The sequence below is a fragment of the Hylobates moloch genome, unplaced genomic scaffold (assembly GCF_009828535.3).
Source record: "Hylobates moloch isolate HMO894 unplaced genomic scaffold, HMol_V3 SCAFFOLD_1, whole genome shotgun sequence".
In the NCBI taxonomy this organism is placed as follows: domain Eukaryota; kingdom Metazoa; phylum Chordata; class Mammalia; order Primates; family Hylobatidae; genus Hylobates; species Hylobates moloch.
This window is the reverse complement of record NW_026652276.1, coordinates 138,770,783-138,790,691: the sequence shown is the minus strand read 5'-3', so window position 1 is coordinate 138,790,691 and position 19,909 is coordinate 138,770,783. Positions and strand designations below refer to the sequence as shown.

Genomic DNA, 19,909 nt, shown 5'->3' with positions numbered 1-19,909 from the left:
GGCATCAACCTGTGCCAGGCTTTCACTGGTCCCTGGTAGAGAAATGGTCCCTGTTCTCAAGGGTCTCACATTGTGGAGAAGAAGCAGAAGAGATACCATCAGCAGATACAGGGGCTGTCACAGAGGCAGGATCCCATGCAGAAGAATTCCAGCTAGCTCTTCTCCGTCTTAAGTTTCCCAGTTTGAGCTCACAGAGAGAGCCCAGTTGGGTTTGTGTTACACAAGGGCACCGTCTCCATCTTTGCTTCCCTCCAGGAGAGATTGTCATCTTGTCATGGGACTCACAATGACCTTGAAAATGCTGCATCTCCTCCCATGACACAGTGGTTTTTCACTGATCCTGGATAAATGAATTGACTGCAGTGGTAGTGGTGGCAGGGGGTGTGGAGGGAACAGGAAATATTACAGAAAAGGGGAGATGTTGTATTCGGGCTTCGAAGGATGAGGAGGAATCTGCATTGCAAGGTGAATGCCCAGGGGTTGGACATGTTCTGTGACAATAAAAAGTCCCCGTCTTTCTAAGATCTGGCTTTCTCATCTGTGGGATGAGGATAAGGAAACTGCCCTTGCCTCACTCATGGCATCCTTGGGAGTGTCCTCTGACAGACCCAAGGCAGAAATGTTTCAGGAACTATGAACTGCTGTACAAATTATTATATAATACTCAGCCCCCAGCACAAACATTGACTGTCAGCAGATAGAGTTAGAACAATTTTTTTGCAAGTTGATGAATTATTTTAATCTTTTATAAAGTGAACTCTCCCAGAATGGTTTTCATTAATGTCCGATACCCACAACTGAACCACCACGCCACTTGTCTTTTACTAAAACACTGATAAAACAGAATCCAGCTTGCCTTTGTGAACGTGTTAAAAACGATGTCTTCAGCGAGAACAATAGAAAAGTAGCCAGTGTTGTCAGTTTGACATTCCTTGCTAGGATTTATTCAGGCTGCTGATGTCTATATGCAAACAGTACATTTAGAAGCCAAATGGGTTCTGGTGCCTTAGGAATTTCTTTCTTCTCCCCAATTTGCATAGAGGGGAGGCCAGTGGCAATCAAATTTCACTTGTAATGAAACAATGCAGCGTTTTTGACTGTGGATGGGTGTTTAAATAATCATGACAGTAGCAGCTGGTTCCTTTCTTCCTTTGTCCAATTAGGTGCTGTTTTTTCTGCAAGGATTACTCAAAGGCAGTCAAACCTTGATCCTCCCTGTGTCAAAAGTCTGCCTGAAAGACTGACTTCTCATCATCTAAGAAGAAACAGCACATTTATGTTTCTGTCTGGGTGTGACACCATTTCAGAGAAAGGTTGCTAGCTTTGAGCTGAAATCTTATTTCATCCCTGGAGTGTAGGTGAAGGCTGTTTCTTCTAGGGATTGGAGAGAACTGTGCCAGCTGAGGCGAGTACTGAGGATAGCCAGATGCTGTCAGCAAACAAAGAGTCTTGGTGGAAAGTGAGAAAGTGTGCATTAGGGTGAAGAGGCTGAATTGCCACCTATCAGTAGCTCTGGGAAGAGAGAAGCTCTGTAAATAATCCACTTTCAGGCAGTTTAATGCTTTGAACATAGTAACAGCCCATGCACAGAAACCATCTGATAGAGCAGACTGCAAATTTCACTTCCAGCAGTATGGTTGTTCTTGCACTACAAGTAAAGGTTCTGGCAGCCTAGGGAGGAAGAGGGAAGAGAAGGAGAGGGACTTTGAAATATAGCCTGGCCCTCCTCCCGCCTCCATGATGCCACGGGGAAGGGGTATCTCAGAAGGGATCCTAGCTATTGATTAGAGCCAGTGTAATTTTCTTTTTCAGAACTTAAGACTGTTTCCCACTACCTGTAGACTTCCCAGAGTGATGAGTCAATGGTGTCCATGGGGCACCTCTTATATGTGCAACTGATCCCCAGCATCCGGAGAGTGGTATAAGGTTTACAAAATGTTTTTCATTTACGGTGTTGTATATTTTTCCTCCCAATAATCCTGATGGGTAAGAACAGACATGGAAGTTATTTCCCTGAAAAAAGAGGTAAAAGAATAAGATGTCATAATAATAATAATAATGGCTCAAATTTATTGAGCATTTACCAGACTTACTATCCAAATGATCACATTTAATTCTCATAACCACTTTGTAAGGGAGGTACTCATCACTCCCAATTTGCAAATGAGAAAACTGAGGTTTAGAGAAGTTAAGTAAACAGCCTAGGTCATACCAGTAGGACACAGCCCACTCCAGCTGAGGGAGAGCCTGTGGTCTTCTGAATCACTATGCTGTGCGGCCTGAGTCTCTTTGACACTTAGTCCTGTTCGTCCTCCAGGGAGAGATATTTGATCAGTATTAAGAGCCTACTGTGTGCCAGGAATAGCTCTAAACACTGGGGATGCATTCGTTCACTCAACAAATATTTCAGTATTTCCTGAGTGCTCACTACATGCCATGTTCTGTTTTGTGTTTGGGGTACATCAGTGAACAAAGCTGTCTGCCTTCCTGGAGTTTATGTTCTACTGGAGCAGGCAGACAAGAAACAGGACATATTTAAGAAAATCATATGGTATGTTAGCAAGTGATACACTCTATGGAAGAAAGAAAACTTACAGCATAGTAAAGGGTACCAGGAATGCTGGAGTGGGGATAGACAGGGTACACTTTTAAATAAAGTGGCCAAGAGAGGTCTCATTAAGAAGGTGGCATTCAAACACAAAAATGGAAGGAAATGAGGGAAGTAACTATGTCCACATATAGGGAAGAGCATTACAGACAGAGGGAAGAGGCAGTGCCCGGCATGTTGAAAGAATAGCAGGAGGGTAACTTGGCCAGAACTGTGAATGAGGAAGAGACAGCAATAGAGATGTGATCACAGCATGGTGAGGACCCAGTCATGGCAGGCCCCCATGTCACTGTGAAGACTCTGAGTGAAATGGAGCGCCCTGGCAGGGCTCTGAGCAGAGGAATGGCCTTTTCTGGTTTTTGTGTTTAAAGAACCACTCTGAATGCTATTTTGAGATGAACTCTAATGTGGCAAGTGTGGAGGCAGGTCAGAGCCACTGCAGTGATCTAGGGAAGAGATAATGCTGGCTTGGGCCGGGCAGTGGTGAAGGTAGTAAGAAGTGGTCAGATTCTGTGGGTGTTTTGAATGTAGAGCCACATTGCAAGACTACCAAGTCATTAAATCAACTGAAACCTGGAGTTTCAAAAAACCTACAGTTAAGAAAACTGTTTTCATAATACAGGAACAGAACATAGGATTTCATGAATGGTTACTTAGAATACTGAAAATTAGTGCTAGGTAGGAAAAAACTATACTTAGATCCAACAGAAAGCATGACAATAAGAAAACTAGAAAACATAATACATTCCTGTTGTTGTTCCTTATTTCATTAAATTCAACGTATTCACAAAAATAAAGCAAGCCTCACTAACAAAGCCACATCATTTATAACTTTGCCCTTGTGATTGTGCTGTGAGTATATTCCACAGACAAAGTTAACAGTATTTTAAGAACCATTGCTTCTTTGTTTTCCAAGCTGAACCCTGTTTTACTCCATTGGGAAATACAAATAATGGGAGAAAAGGAAGCAAAATGATGCAAGTATTAATTAACCATTCCTGATCCCTGTGACTACAGACACTGTGATTATGAGAATCTTAAGAAAAATGGCTTTTTTCTTCTAGGCTTCATCTATTAGATGCTAATGTGGAGAACAAAGTGGCTAGATGAACTTGATTAGCATCGCTCTAAAGGAAGATGAGTTGTACATAGGCAGTTGTCGTTGGCTTGGTGATTTTTACCTTCTCTATATAGCACAGGAAGTGTTTTGCTGCTAAGACTCGGTGGATCATCATTTGTTCTTTTATTATGGGTGGGTGTGGGCAGAAGATGAGCATCAACAGTACTTACTGCCTGACTCCCATGTGCCAGCACTCTGCTACTGTCTCATTCTCCTTTGTATACCCAGTTGATAGTCTTTTAATTCAGCCTGACAGTGTTCTTTATTGAGGTGCACACCATCATTAATGTTCACAGCTGAATGAAGATCTGGCTTTCTAAACAGCTACAGGATTGATGGTTTTATATTAAGGGAGCATTCTCCTCAATGGAGCTCACTTTTAAAAGTGGACTCTGGCATTGGATTAAGTTCTGAGTATTAGGAGATCACTTAGAAGGTCTATACCTTCCTGCTTGCCTGGTGGCTAATTGTGCAGCCATTATCAGATTCCTGATTAAGAAAGCATAGGATGAAAGTTTCCTATGAGGAAACTACTATGGATAAAGGCCTAAGCTTAGCCTCTTCAAAATATGATTAAATATTAGGTTGGTACAAAAGTAATTGTGGTTTTTGCCTAATCGTTGAGGCATTCTTATTAATCAGGATCACTATTTCTGGAAGTTCTAGCCACTAATAGGCAAGAGGATAAAATAAGTATACCATATTATAATTATTTGTGAGAATTATTAAAAATAATAAAAGTTCAATCGGAAGCCACTGCTAGAAATCACATTACATGACTTTGAGAAAAAGCCCAGTCACAATCACTGCTGTCTGGACAGAGCCTCAGAAATTGCTCACTTAAGGCAAAGGAACATTTACTATTATATCGAACTTCGTCTACACTCAAAAATGGGATCAGAAGAAACGTAAAGGTTTGTGAACCTCAAGTCCAAGAATAAAAATAGAGGGCTGAAAATGAAAACTCTTATTTTTTAACTGTCTCAAAAGGAAGCCAGACATTACAGACCAAGGACCACTACTATAAAAGCCTTGGATATAAAGTCAAATTTCTCACATTTTAAAACTCTATGCTGTTGCTTCCTTCCTCTCCTCTGCCTCCTCCTCCTCCTGCCGAGTGAAGAGCATAGGCCCTAAATCAGGCCACTTGGTCCAGATTTCCCCTCTACCACTTACTAGTTGTGTGACCTTGGAGATGTTACCTGGCCTCTCTAAGCTTCAGTTCCCCTGTCTGTAAATTGGAGATAAGAATAGGACTTATCTCCTAGAGGTACATTTGGAAGAAAGAAAGAACTACTACACCACACACACACACACATACACACACACACACACACAGTCAGTGCTTCAGGAGCAATGACAATGGGGGATCTTCGTCATAGCCTACTGCCAGGTTTGAGAAACCCCAAGGGATACAGTAGAAGGTACAGTGATGGAGGTTGTCACTAGGCTGGATGGGGGGAAACAATTGAAAGAATGTACTCGAAGCTCAGTTTGGAGGTCCAGCATAGGAGAATGGCTGGGGGAGGCAGGGACAACAGCCTGACTCATCTCAAAGAATAGTAGAATCAAATATATCCCTCACAGCTTCCAGCGCATGATCTTTATAAGTGTGTCTGAATCTAAGAAGATTGCTTCATAGCAAGACACACTTTCCCCCGTTGCCATGGAAACAGCACTGTTCGCATGTGTCAGGAGCGCATGCAGACACACACACACATGCACACACGCATGCACACACTGTATGTTAATACATTCTGGTGTTCTTTATACTTCTAAAAAGACATGTTCAGAGCCAGAATTTTACTAATTCCTATCATCCACTTGTTATCTATTATCTCTGTGGTTATGATGTTAAAAATACTGATTTTAGGTTTTTCTTCAACATAATCTCTCCTAGAAGTGAAATAATTTATTTGCCCCTTCACCTAGCTCCAATTTTTCTCCTACCCCTTAAATGAACATACTGTAGATCTCGATGCCTATAGTTTATTAATGTTTTAGAAACCTATTTCAGATCCTAGTCAATTTCTTTGATGGGTAGAATGATGCATTTTGTGTACTTCATGTTCTTAAATATTCTCAATCTAAAATATTGTTTTTACACTGGTAAAATGCAATTTCTGGGAAAAATGTTGATGAATCATAAGTTTGTATGAGTGTGGGACTATAGTGGTCTGGTTCAGTCTTCAATCTGTATACACTTTAAAAGAAACCAAAGGAAACTGATATGGAGAAATACATTATTTCGACAAGTGTTTCTTGGGCACGTACTATCTCCATATATGACCCAGTTGTCCCTGAGAGCTGATTCCAACTACATGGAGATGCTCACGATCAATGATGAGATGGCATGATGTGTGAGAGTCGGGGAACAGTCTTCAAAGCTCAACACAACCAGCTGTGGCTTTCACTTCACTTGCATTAGGTCATAGAGGCATAACCTGTAAAATGAGCAACTTAGACTAGACTGTCTCCCTGGTCAGCTTCAAGACGCCATGGCTATACTTCCATTTCAGAACCAGGCCCCATAGAGTGTGTGATTGCTTAGATAGCCTCAGTAAGTCCCCGTCTAGGAAGTGACTCAGCCATATCAGTGTGGGGCTCACGCCCCATCAGGCTTCCCACTCCTTGCTGCACCGGTCTTCACCCCAGACCTAGGCTCTCTGGGTGGGGTGGAGCTCCTTCCCAGTGTCCTCTCCCTTCTCCTTCTGCCCACCTCAGATCTACCCTTTGTCACTTGCCTGCTGAGACCAGCCAACATGAGGCAATCATTCATGCCAAGTTAGCCAGTGGCTACATATATCACACTCAAGGCAACATTCTTATGGTAAAAATTTACTTTCTGCAGATACCAACCCTGGTAAAGTCTCCAATTTATTTCCTACAACAACTTACCTTCTCACATTCTTTGTTTCAGCCTCAAGGGCAGTTTCTGGAATTCACCACGCTCTTCACTGCCCTCAGCCGTGGCCTCTAGCCAATGCTGCTGCCACTGCCCAGAAAGTTTCTCCTCCACTCAGCACTCTATTAACTCCTTTCCACCCTTCAGCAACGGCTTCCAAGTCTCTTCCCCGATTGAGCCCTCTGCTATTCTCTTTTCCGTCATAGATCTTGCCAGAAAGTACAAACATCTCCCTCAGTAGATGACAGATTTCATGAAGGCACTGTGCCACTGTACACCTGGCACCTGCCTGGTACACAGCAGGGGCTCAGGTTAATAACCGTTGGTTAAATACATGGATGAACAAATGAATGAAAGCATTGTCTTAACCCAAAGATGAGACAGATGGTAGGAATTGCAGGCCCTGGCACATGTCAATGGGGGAAGAGATATTTTTGAGCAGATGAAACTTGTCTGTCATCTCTACCTGCAGTGCTCACCTGACTCCTGAAGGACGGACACCAGCAGCAGAAAACATCATCACTCCCAAATGTAGCTTGGCCTATAACTATTTGTCAACAATAAGGCTTTGACTCACTACAAAAGCTTTCTTTACATGAATTCAAAGCATTTCGCTTTGCATTTGAGCAAGCATGTTGGTGATAGCAGTCCTTAGAATGTGAAGCACAATGGTTTAAACATTAAATTGAGACCATAAGGCTGAAACTTGTTCCCATTTTACAACAAACCTTTGGCAGAACAAAGACCAGAATCCAATTTTTGTCAATCAAGTCACTTTTCCCCTCTGGGCCTCAGTTTCCTCGTCTATAGTTGAACGTACCTCTTCCTCCACTTCACTCTTCCCAAAGTGCTGGGATTACAGGTGTAAGCCGCCGCACCTGGCCTTCATGTTTATATCTAAAAAAAAAAATCACTCACATGTGAACTTTTCTTTAAATAATTGGCTATAGAGGACACATTTTCTTGGGAATAAAAAAGGCACTAGTAGTGCTATTTTTGTTGTGCCGATTGATGCCAGCAGATTTATAGTTGCCCTACTTGTTCTGTTTGTCTTGCCTGCAGAGTGGATAGGTGGCTGGGTAGATTGCCCTCAAATCTTTGAACAATGGCCCCAGCTTTAAAATATGCTTCCTTGTCCTATTTTCACCACTGAATCAATGTTAATTAGAAAAATCCTTTAACCTCTTTATGTCTTAGTTTTTTCACATGTGAAATGGAAAGAGTACCTGGCTCTCCGTATGCCCAGAGAAATCTAGCACAGGGTGGTTAGAATTTGTGACTGCTGCCCTGCCAGTTCTATAGAGATGTCTGGCCTCTGGGCAGAATGGAGATGCAGGCTTGCCAGCAGTTTGTGTTGCCTCTCTTGCTGGGTCCCATGGAAGGTTGCTAGATGCCCTGACTCCTGGTGTTCTATAGCCGGAGAAGACAGATTCGGTGCTACTTCTAGAACAGTGCCTCCCCACAGGACCAAGTCCAATCCAGTCTGATCTGTAGCCAATGAGAAAAATAAAGATAATGTGGTGCATGTGTCTGTGTGTCTGCGTGTGAGTGTGTGAGTGTGCATATTGTCAGTTGTTCTTTCTTCTGAGATAATGTGCTTCTTATTTTTTGGTGTGAAATTGTTTTTTTTAATGTCCATAACGCATATTTGTCATAAAATTTCAAAGTCTGCTTTAAAACACTGAGCTGAAGGACAACCTTGTTATTGTTTCCTAGATCTTTTGTGACCTGGTTTTGACAGTCAATGATTAACTTACTTTGGCTAGAAGAGATAATGCTAAGTGTTGGAAGTTTACTCGCTTCTTAACTAGAATTGCACTAACATTTACTAAGGGTATACTGCGTGCTAGGAACTGTGTTTGGTGCTTCCATGTACATCATTTTATCCAATCCTCTTAGGAATTCTATGAGGTTGGAAGTGTTATAGCCATTTAAAATAAGGGCAATCTGAAGCTCAAAGAAGACAAACCACTTGGTCAAGGTCCCCAGTTGTTAACCGTCAAAGTCTGAATTTGAACTCGGTTTGTCTGAGCCCAAAGTCCATAGTTTTTAACCTCACTAGCCTAATTCCGTAAATAGATCTGGGATGAAAAGGACTCTTTCATCCATGACGCCTTCCTATCTGCTGAGTTTGTGAGAGTCTGAAGAGGGGCCAAAGCCAGGGACAAAGTGAGACCAAGTCCCTGAGTCACACGGTGACCTTGAATGCATTCCAGAGATCAGCCTGAAACATCCTCGATTATCTCTTCTGTGGTATCATCTACCCTTGATTTTCTATCAATAGTAATAATCAATGTTGACTGGACTGAATGACACAGAAGCAAACGAATTGTTTGTCCTCCAGGACTGTAACCAGCAATCAGCCTTGTATTCAGTGATATTTGGGCCAGTATTTACTTCTTTATCTCATATCTGTTTTGTCTGTGATTAAATTCCACTATGAAGGTGACCAAGAAAGCTAATGTTTTGAATTTTCAAGATTTCATTGTTAAGAAATCTGTTCAAGGAAAGGCCAAGTCTTTGGGCAGAATGACCAAATGCTCCTAAGCCTCAAGTTTGCAAACTTTATTTTAAAAAGTAGAGTACTGGTCTTTTTAGCTAAAGGTTCCCATTCTGTAGGTCTCATGGGGGTGTCCTGGAATCAAACCCGGGGATTGAATGTAGGCAGAAGATCCAGGAACACACATTGGGTACAGTTCTAAGATACCCACATTTCATTCAAGAGGCATATATAATCATCATTGGCTGGCTGGACACTTTTCCTTTATTGTTTTTCTTTCCAATCGACAGGGATGAAGAATAGCCCTTGTTGACCCTACATGCCAAGAACAAATTGCACGAGCCTCCACATAATCACTTTTTGGAGGGTATGTTTTAGTACAAAAAATGGACCAAACTGAAGAAGCCTTAGTTGTAGAGTCCAGAGGGTTGAAGTCGGGGAGGGGTGAGAACCAAGGTGTCCTCATGGGCCCGGAGAGGACACCCTGGCCCATGCCTTTCTTAAGGACAAAGCATGTGCTGGGCACTGTCAGCGTGGAGTCCATGAATCCGGACAAAGCAGTTGCACTAACTCAAAAGTCCTTTAGCATTTACAGACAGTTCTGTTTTTATCGAGTATACAAGTCAGCATATCTTCCGAATGCTGCCTGCAAATGCCAACTCTCTGGCTGGCTGCCATGCTTCTCCAAGGTAACATGCTCTGTGTGCACGGCTGTCTTCATGGCTGTTTATAGGCAGAAAGCAATTCTCGTTGATCAACACCTGGGCTGAACCAGTTGTTCGATATACAGCCATACCTTGTTTTATTGCATTTAGCTTTATTGCACATTCTAGATACTGCTTAGTACTTTTTTTTATATATACAAATTGAAGGTTTGTAGCAACCTGGCATCGGGCAAGTCTATTGGTGCCATTTTTCCAATAGCATGTGTTCATTTCTTGTCTTTGTGTCACATTTTGGTAATCCTCACAATACTTCAAACTTTTTCATTATTATATTTGTGATGGTGAACTATGATCAGTGATTTTTTTCTTTTTCTTTTCTTTTCTTTTCTTTTTTTTTTTTTTTTTTTTTGAGACGGAGTTTCACTCTTGTTGCCCAGGCTGGAGTGCAATGGCGTGATCTTGGCTCGCCACAACCTCTGCCTTCTGGGCTCAAGCAATTCTCCTGCCTCAGCCTCCTGAGTAGCTGAGATTACAGGCATGTGCCACCATGCCCGGCTAGTTTTGTATTTTTAGTAGAGACGGGGTTTCTCCATGTTGGTCAGGCTGGTCTCGAACTCCTGACCTCAGGTGACCCACCCGCCTCAGCCTCCCAAAGTGCTGGGATTAACAGGCATAAGCCACCACACCTGGCCAATTAGTGATTTTTGACGTTACTGTTTTATTGTTTTGGGGAGCCATATAAGATGGAGAACTTAATAAATGTATGTGTGCTAACTGCTCCCTCCACTGGCTGTTCCCCCATCTCTCCCTTACCTTGGCCCTCCCTATTTCCTGAGACACAACAATATTGAAATTAGGACAATTAATAACCATACAATGGCCTTTGAATATTCACGTAAAGGAAGAGGAAGACATCTCATTTTCTTTTTTCTTTCTTTCTTTCTTTTTTTTTTTTTTGAGATGGAGTCTTGTTCTGAGGCCCAGGCTGTAGTGCAGTGGTGCAATCTCGGCTCACTGCAACCTCCACCTCCCAGGTTCAAGCAATTCTCCTGCCTCAGCCTCCCAAGTAGCTGGGACTACAGGCATGTGCCACCACATCCAGCTAATTTTTGTATTTTTAGCAGAGACAGGGTTTCACCATGTTGGCCAGGCTGGTCTCGAACTCCTGACCTCAGGTGATCCACCCACCTTGGCCTCCCAAAATGTTGGGATTACAGGCGTGAGCCACCATGCCCTGCCACATCTCTCACTATCAATCAAAAGGGAGAAATTATTAAGCTTAGTGGGAGGCATGTGGGAGGCCAAGATGGGCTGAAAGCAAGGCCTCTTGCACAAAACAGTTGGCCAAGTTGTGAACGCAAAGAAAAAGTTATTGAAGGAAATTAAAAGTGCTACTCCAGTGAACACATGAGTGATAAGAAAGCAAAAGAGTCTTATTGTTGATATAGAGAAAGTTTGACTCATCTGGATAGAAAATCAAGCCAGTCACAATATTCGCCTAAGCCAATGCCTTGTCCAGAGCAAGGCCCTATCTCTCTTCAATTCTTTGAAGACAGAGAGAAGTGAAAAAGTTGCAGAAGAAAAGGTAGAAGCTAGCAGAGGTTGGTTCATGAGGTTTAAGGAAAGAAGTTGCCTCCATGACATAGAAGTGCAAGGTAAAGTAGCAAATGCTGATGTAGAAATTGCAGCAAGTTATCCAGAAGACCTAGCCCAAGATAATTGATGAAGGTGGCTACACTAAACAACAGATTGTCAGTGTGGATAAAACAGCCTTCTATTGAAAGAAGATGCCATCTACAACTTCCATAGCTAGAGAAGAGAACTCAAGGCCTGGCTTCAAGTCAGCCTTCAAAGGACTCTTTTGTTAGGGGTTAATGCAGCTGGTGACTTTAAATTGAAGCCAATGTTCATTTACCATTACAAAAATCCCAAGGCCCTTAAGAATTATGCTAAATCTACTCTGCCTGTGCTCTAGAAATGGAACAACAAAGCCTGGATGACAGCACATCCGTTTACAGCATGGATTAGTGAATAGTTTATGCCCACTGCTGAGACTTACAGCTCAGAAAAAAAAAAAGATTCCTTGCAAAACATGACTGCTCATTGATGATGTACCTAGTCACCCAAGGGCTCTGATGGAGATGTACAGGGAAATTAATGTTATTTTCCTGTCTGCTCACACAACATCCATTCTGCAATCTATGGATCAAGGAGTAATTTTGACTTTCAAATGTTATTATATAAGAAATACATTTTATACGATTATAGCTACCATAGGTAGTGATTCCTTTGATGGATTTGGATAAAGTAAATTGAAAATCTTCTAGAAAGGATTCACCATTCTAGATGCCATTAAGAACATTTTTGATTCATGGGAGGAGGCCAAAATATCAACATTAAGAGGAGTTTGGAAGAAGTTGATTCCAACCCTCATGGATGACTTTGAGGAGTTCAAGACTTTAGTGGAAGAAGTCACTGCATATATGGTGGAAATAGCAAGATAACTAGAATTATAAGTGGAGCCTGGAGATGTGTCTGGATTGCTGCAGTCTCATGACCAAACTTAAATGAATGAAGAGTTGCTTCTTATGGATGAGTAAAGAAAGTGGTTTCTTGAGATGGAATCTACTCCTGGTGAACATGCTGTGAACATTGTTGGAATCACAACAAAAAATTTAGAATCCTTCATCAACTTAGTTGATAAAGCAGTGGCAGAGTTGGAGAGGATTGACTCCCAATTTTGAAAGAAGTTCTATTGTGGGTAAGTAAAATGCTATCAAACAGCATTGCATGCTACAGAGAAATATTTTGTAAAAGAGTTCATCAATAAGTCCATTATTGTCTTATTTTTTTTTTTTTTTTTTTTGAGACGGAGTCTTGCTCTGTCGCCCAGGCTGGAGTGCAGTGGCGCAATCTCGGCTCACTGCAAGCTCTGCCTCCCGGGTTCACGCCATTCTCCTGCCTCAGCCTCTCCGGGTAGCTGGGACTACAGGCGCCCGCCACCACGCCCGGCTAATTTTTTGTATTTTTAGTAGAGACGGGGTTTCACCGTGGTCTCGATCTCCTGACCACGTGATCCGCCCGCCTCGGCCTCCCAAAGTGCTGGGATTACAAGCGTGAGCCACCGCGCCCGGCCTTATTGTCTTATTTTAAGAAATTGCCACAGTCACCCAACTTTCAGCACCACTGCTCTGATCAGTCAACAGCCATCAAAAGTGAGGCAAGACCTGCCACCAGCAAAAAGATTAAGACTCGCTGAAGGCTCAGATTTTTAGCATTTTTTTTAGCAATAAAGTACTTTTAAACTAAAGCATATCTATTTTAGACATAATGCTATTGCACACTTTAGACTACAGTATAGTGTAAACATAATTTTTATATGCACTCGAAAACCAAAAAAAGTGTGTGACTCACTTTATGACATTATTCACTATGTTGTGGTGGTCTGGAATCAAACCTGCAATGTCTCTGAGGTATGCCTGTACTTAATGTCATCCCTAACTGTGACAGTGCCTCTTGGGCAAGTTTATCTTTGAGGTTATTTTGGACCATGGAAGGTCACAAAGAGTGAAGTGTGTAAAGGGTTCCCTGAGAAAAGAGAGTTGGAACTTGAGGCAAGGTGGCAGGAGGAAGAGGAGAGAATATAGCTAAAAATACTTAGTATGGTGTCCCTAACTAATTGGTGAAACTAGGCCAAGGTTGGCAAAACTTTTGTAGGAGAGTCAAGTCTGAAGGATGGGTTAGTGGCTCCCTGGAGTCCTGATCTGGAAGAATTTCTGTAGTCACAGACAGCCTCAGCAGTGATATCTACAATGATTGATTACTGATGTCTGCCAAGGGCCCAGGAAGAGGTGTGTTTGGCATATTTGTCAGCCATGCTCTGGTGGACATGTGGATACATTTTGAACTTTTTGGCCTTTTGCTGATCTTTATTTTCAGAAACACACACCAGCATTTCTTTTCTCCTCACGCATATTCATGGCTATCTACTCGCTGCTCAAATAAGAGATTTATAGTAGTTTAGGCAGAATCTCTCAGAGGTATCTGAGCTAATGAGCACTAAACACCACTCAGCACATGTCTCTAGAAACTCTGAGCAGGGAAGCCTCGACAAATTGGTCATCCCTGTGTAGTCACTTTTTCTCTTTGCAACAGATGTCCAATACGCAGGTTCTCCCATGCCTCAAAAACAACTGTCACCCTCAAATCCCCTGGAGAGGATCACGACTGTGGCGGGATCTATGACATCCATTATGGGCTTCACACAGAAGACGTGATAGAGTGATATGAATTGTGACTGTGCTGTCACCAGCACTTTTAGTTATAACTGAGCTCTCTGGAAATATCTGCACCACTTGAGGGAGTTGGTGTCCGCAGCTGTGCCCTGCTGCATGATGGGAAATGGTAGAGACAGGCCATTTGCCTTGCTCCCTTATTGCTACACTGCCTGGCTCTTTGCTATTTTTATAAAAGATCAAGTTTTCCTTAAATATCAAAGAATTTTGGCCAGGCGTGGCGGCTCACACCCATAATCCCAGCACTTTGGGAGACTGAGGCGGGTGGATCACTTGAGGTCAGGAGTTTGAGACCAGCCTGGCCAACATGGTGAAACCCCGTCTCTACTAAAAATACAATAATTAGCTGGGTATGGTGGCACACGCCTGTACTCCCAGCTACTTGGGAGTCTGAGGTGAGAGAATTGCTTGAACATGGGAGGCGGAGCTTGCAGTGAGCCAAGATTGTGCCACTGCACTCCAGCCTGGACGACAGAGTGAGGCTCCATCTCAAAAAAAAAAAAAAAAAAGAATTTTATCTTCAGGGAGCCCCTCTCTTTTAGCCTGCTTGGGTTGCTATACCAAAATACCATAGACCGGGTGGATGAAACAACAGAAATGTGTTTCTTTATAGTTCTGGAGGCTGAGAAGTCTGAGATCAAGATGCTGGCTGATTCAGTTCCTGGTGAGGGCCAACATCACAGCCTTTAGACAGCCACCTTCTTGCTGTGTCCTCACTTGGTGGGGAGAGAGCAAGCTGCCATCTCAAGAACAGTGATCCCATAATGGGGGCCTCCCTCAAGACCTCATCTAAACCTAATGATCTCCCAGAAGCCCACTTCCCAATACCATCACATTGGGGGTGAGGCCTTCCACCTAGAAATGTGAGGGGATACAAACACTCAGTCTGTAACACCCTCCTTTCTGGAAGGTGTGTTTTCATTAGAAAACACCAATCCTTGACAATATAACCAAACTTTTTAACACTAAAGAGTTTGGCTGGGCGCGGTGGCTCACGCCTGTAATCCCAGCACTTTGGGAGGCCGAGGCGGGCGGATCACGAGGTCAGGAGATTGAGACCATCCTGGCTAACACAGTGAAACCCCATCTCCACTAAAAATACAAAAAATCAGCCAGGCGTGGTGGCGGGCACCTGTAGTCCCAACTACTCGGGAGGCTGAGGCAGGAGAATCGTGTGAACCCAGAAGGTGGAGGCTGCAGTGAGCCGAGATCACGCCACTGCACTCCAGCCTGGGTGACAGAGTGAGACTGTCTCAAAAAAAAAAAAAAAAAAAAGTTTGACCTGAACGTTTTGTGCTTTGGGTTTTAGTGGGGTTGGTGTGCTTGTGCTACTGAGTTGAGAGAATAGAGAGCTTTAATAATTATTAGCATTTAGCAAAATAATGATGTTTTCAGTTTTAAAAAGAACAGTAAGTGACTCGATTCCTATTGCTAATTGTAGAAAACGTCATGGTGTAACTGCATGGGGAAATACAGAGCAAACTGCAGTGGGTTGGGGAAGAGACCGTTTTGAACTGCTTTTTGTCAGGAGAACTGACAATTCTGCTTGTCGAGTTGTTAATACAATGTTGAAGTTCAGGTGCTGTATCTGATTTCAATTCCTGACTCCTCCACTTAGTAGCACTGTGACTCTGGGCAAGTTACTGAATCTCTCTAAGTCTCAGCTTTGTCATTTCTAAAATGAAAGTAATAATAGTTCCTACTCCATGGGACTCAATGAGAAGCAGATTCAATGAGGAGCTGGGAGTGGTGTCTCTCGCCTGTAATCCCAGCACTTTGGGAGGCTGAGGCAGGAGGATCGCTTGAGCCCAGGAGGTCAAGACCAGCCTAGGCAATAAAGTGAGACTGTTGCTACAAAAAAAAAAAAAAGCCAGGCATGTAGTGTGCACCTGTGGTCCCAGCTACTCAGGAGGCTGAGGTGGGAGGATCGCTTGAGCTCAGGAGGTCGATGCTGCAGTGAGCCATGTTCACGTCACTCACTCCAGCCTGGGTGATAGAGCCAGACCCTGCCTCAGAAAAAGAAAAAAGGAAAAGAAAGATTCAATGTGAATGTATGCAAAGTAATTCAGGATTGTGTCTGGAACATGCTAAGTGCTCATTAGATGTTAGCTATTATTATTATTATTATTATTATTATTATTAGCAGCATGGTGGGAAAGATACAGCACTAGGAAGCCAGAGCCCTTTCCCCAATTACTGAGGTACGTTGACAATAACAATAACAACAACAACAACAGTAGCAACACTTTTATGTACTAGGCTCTTAATATTATTACTATTATAATCATCCCTTACTTATAACTGAGAAAATCGAGTCACAGAAAGATTAAGTAACTTGCCCAAAGGAACAAGGCTAATGACCAGCAAGGCCAGAGCTTGACCCCAGGCAGCCTGTTCCAGAGCTGACATGTTGAACCACCATGATATGTTGCTTTTTTTTGTCTATACAGTTAGGGCCATGGCTGGAGGCAATGTGTAGACCCAGTAATCTGTTGGGATTCCTCCACGTCTCGGATCCTTGGGAATGTCCCTGAGTTTAGATCTACTGTTATGCTCTATATTAGACAATGAAAAACACAGTTCTAAGTCCTTAGCTTGGGAAACTCTCATAACATTTGGCTTAGTGAAGTCAAATGGTACAAAATTCAAAAGTAAAAGGCACATGGTATAAAGTCTTACTTCATCATCCAGCCATCTAGTTCCCTTGCCCAGAGATAGCAAATGTTAGCTAATGGATCAACTTTGAGCAAATTGTTAACCCAAACCTTACCTCTTTATCATCCAAGACAAACGCTGCTTCCATGCCCCACCTCCCATCTCTGCTCTGACTTCCTGGCTGGAGACAGAATTCCCAATGAAGGAGAGAAACAGAAGTAGTTTCTCTTCAGTGCCAGCCTCACCGTCCCTTCCCCTCTCCTTACGTCTCCCCTCCCCTACCACTCCTGGGTCTTTCTTTCCCAACTCAAACTATCACCACTTTACACTACACTAAAGGTATCCTCAGGAGAAGGTTGGGACATCTGCTTTAACTTCCACAACTCCTTTGCTACCGTGACTATCATTCTGGGTTTATCACCAATTAACATACCACTCACGCTGTGAAGTATAAGGGCTGGTGTGGCTGGACCACCAAAGAAGACTCATTCGCTGTAATATTCCTAAACACAGAAAAAAAGATAGGATTTTCTTTCTCTAAGTATTCTAGTACTAAACCTTATAGCTACATATGTACAGGAACAGAGAGATATCAGGACATGTTATTGATCTCATTTGCAAAACCCCAAAATAATAGCAACAACAAACTAAGCATGCACACACTGACTAGCAGATTAAATGGTTAACAGTGAATATGTTACTTACCAACTAATTTAACTTTTAATAAGAAGCATGAATTTCATATATATATATATACACATATATGATTTTCAGATCGCAGATATTTTCTCCCCTTTTTATTGTGGTAAAAGAACATACGCTTTACCATTTTAACTATTTTTAGTTAGTTGTTTGTTTTTAATAGAGATGGGGTCTCACTATGTTGCCTAGGCTGGTCTCAACCTCCTGGACCCAAGTACTCCTCCCGCCCTGGCCTCCCAAAGTGTTGAGATTACAGGCATGAGCCACTGCACCCAGCCTCAACTATTTTTACGTCTACAATTCAGTGACATTAAGTATATTCACAATGTTGTGCACTAGTCACCACTATCCATTTTCATCATCCCAAACAGAAACTCTGTACTCATGAAATAATAACTCCCCATTCCTCCCTCCCCAAGCGCCTAACAACCTCGATTCTACTTTCTGTCTCTGTGGATTTGTCTATTCTACAAGCGGCATCATGCAATATTTGCTCTTCAGTGTCTAGTTTATTTCACCAAGCACAATGTCTTCAATGTTCACCAATGTTGTGATATATATTAAAATCACATACATCCTTTATGTATGTAAAAGAATTTTCATTCCTTTTAAAGGCTGAATGATACCCAATTTTATGTATATACTACATTTTAAAAATCCATGCATTTGTTGGTTGGGTTGTTACCACCCTTTAGCTATTGAGAATAGTGCTCCTATGAAATGGGTGTAGGAGTATCTGTTAGAATCCCTGCTTTCAATTCTTTTGGGCATACACCTAGAAGAGAAATTGCTAGATTCTATGGTTTATCTATTTTTAACTTTTTGAGGAAACATCATACTGTTTTCCATAGCAGCTGCACCATTTTACATTCCCACCAGCAATGGACCAGGGTCCTAATTTCTACCCATCATCATCAATCCTTTTTTTTAAAAAAATAGTTATCCTAATGAGTGTGAATCTCATTTTTTATCCCTCACTCCCCTTTTCCTCCGAGTCCCCAAAGTCCATTGTATCATTCTTATGCCTGTGCATCATCATAGCTTGGCTCCCACTTATGAGTGAGAACATACAGTGTTTGGTTTTCCATTCTTGAGTTACTTCACTCAGAATAATGTTCTCCAGGCATGGTGGCTCACATCTGTAATCCCAGCACTTTGGGAGGCTGAGATGGGCGGGTCACGAGGTCAGGAGATCGAGACCATCTTGGCCAGCATGGTGAAACCTCATCTCTACTAAAATGCAAAAAATTAGCCAGGTGTGGTGGCACGTGCCTGTAATCCCAGCTACTTGCGAGGCTGAGGCAGGGGAATCACTTGAATCCGGGAGGTGGAGGTTGCAGTAAGCTGAGATCGCACCACTGCACTCCAGCCTGGTGACAGAGCAAGACTATGTCTAATAAATAAATAAATAAATAAATAAATAAAAAATAATGGTCTCCAATTCCATCCAGGATCCAGGTTGCTGCAAATGCCCTTATTTCATTCCTTTTTATGGCTGAGTAGTATTCCATGGTGTGTGTGTGTGTGTGTGTGTGTGTGTGTGTGTGTATGTGTGTGTCTGTGTGTGTATCACATTTTCTTTATTCACTTGTTGATTGATGGGCATTTGGGCTGGTTCCATATTTTTGCAATTGTGAATTGTGCTGCTATAAACATGTGTGTGCAAGTATCTTTTTTGTTTAATGACTGCTTTTCCTCTGGGTAGATAGCCAGTAGTGGGATTGCTGGATCAAATGGTAGATCTATTTTTAGTTTTTAAAGGAAACTCCACACTGTTTTCCATAGTGGTTGTACTAGTTTACGTTCCCACCAACAATGTTAAAGTGTTCCCTTGTTAGCACATCCATGCCAGCATCTATTATTTTTTTATTTTTTTTTATTATAGCCATGTGAGTTTCATTTTTTTTTTCTTCCTGAGACGGAGTCTCACTCTGTTGCCAGGCTGGAGTTTAGTGGCGAGATCTCGGCTCACTGCAATCTCTGCCTCCTGGGTTCAAGTGATTCCCCTGCCTCAGGCTTCTGAGTAGCTGGGACTACAGGCACACACGACCACGCCTGGCTAATTTTTTATATTTTAGTAGAGACGAGGTTTCACCATGTTGGCCAGAATGGTCTTGATCTCCTGACCTCGTGATCCACCCGCCTCAGCTTCCCAAAGTGTTGGGATTACAGGCATGAGCCACCGTGCCCGGCCTCATATTTTTTGTAAAAGGTGTGATGGTCAATTGTGTCATCTTGACTGAGCCATGGGGTGGCTAGCTGTTTGGTCAAACACTATTGTGGGTATATGTGAGGGAACATCTTAAGTCCTGGGCTTCCACAGAGACAGTTTCTATTAATTGCTTTTATCCTGTGTATTGGCCATACTCTTGTTTCTTTGAATGTCTTGTAATTTTTTGTTGAAAATTGCACATTTAAAATGCTATAATGTGGCAACTGTGGAAATTAGATTCTCAACC

The 19,909-nt window shown here is 42.4% G+C and overlaps 1 long non-coding RNA gene across 1 annotated transcript in view; it reads right to left on the bottom strand.

The window, feature by feature from the left end:
• Positions 1 to 712: 712 nt before the first annotated feature.
• LOC131384500 (uncharacterized) overlaps positions 713 to 19,909 on the bottom strand; it is a 39,275-nt gene continuing 20,078 nt past the window's right edge. Inside the window, exons 2-4 of the long non-coding RNA XR_009215394.1 lie at positions 17,182 to 17,251; positions 7,362 to 7,530; positions 713 to 1,671 (exon numbers count right to left, since the gene is read on the bottom strand). This is a non-coding gene — a long non-coding RNA (uncharacterized LOC131384500). The remainder of the gene's footprint in view (positions 1,672 to 7,361; positions 7,531 to 17,181; positions 17,252 to 19,909) is intronic.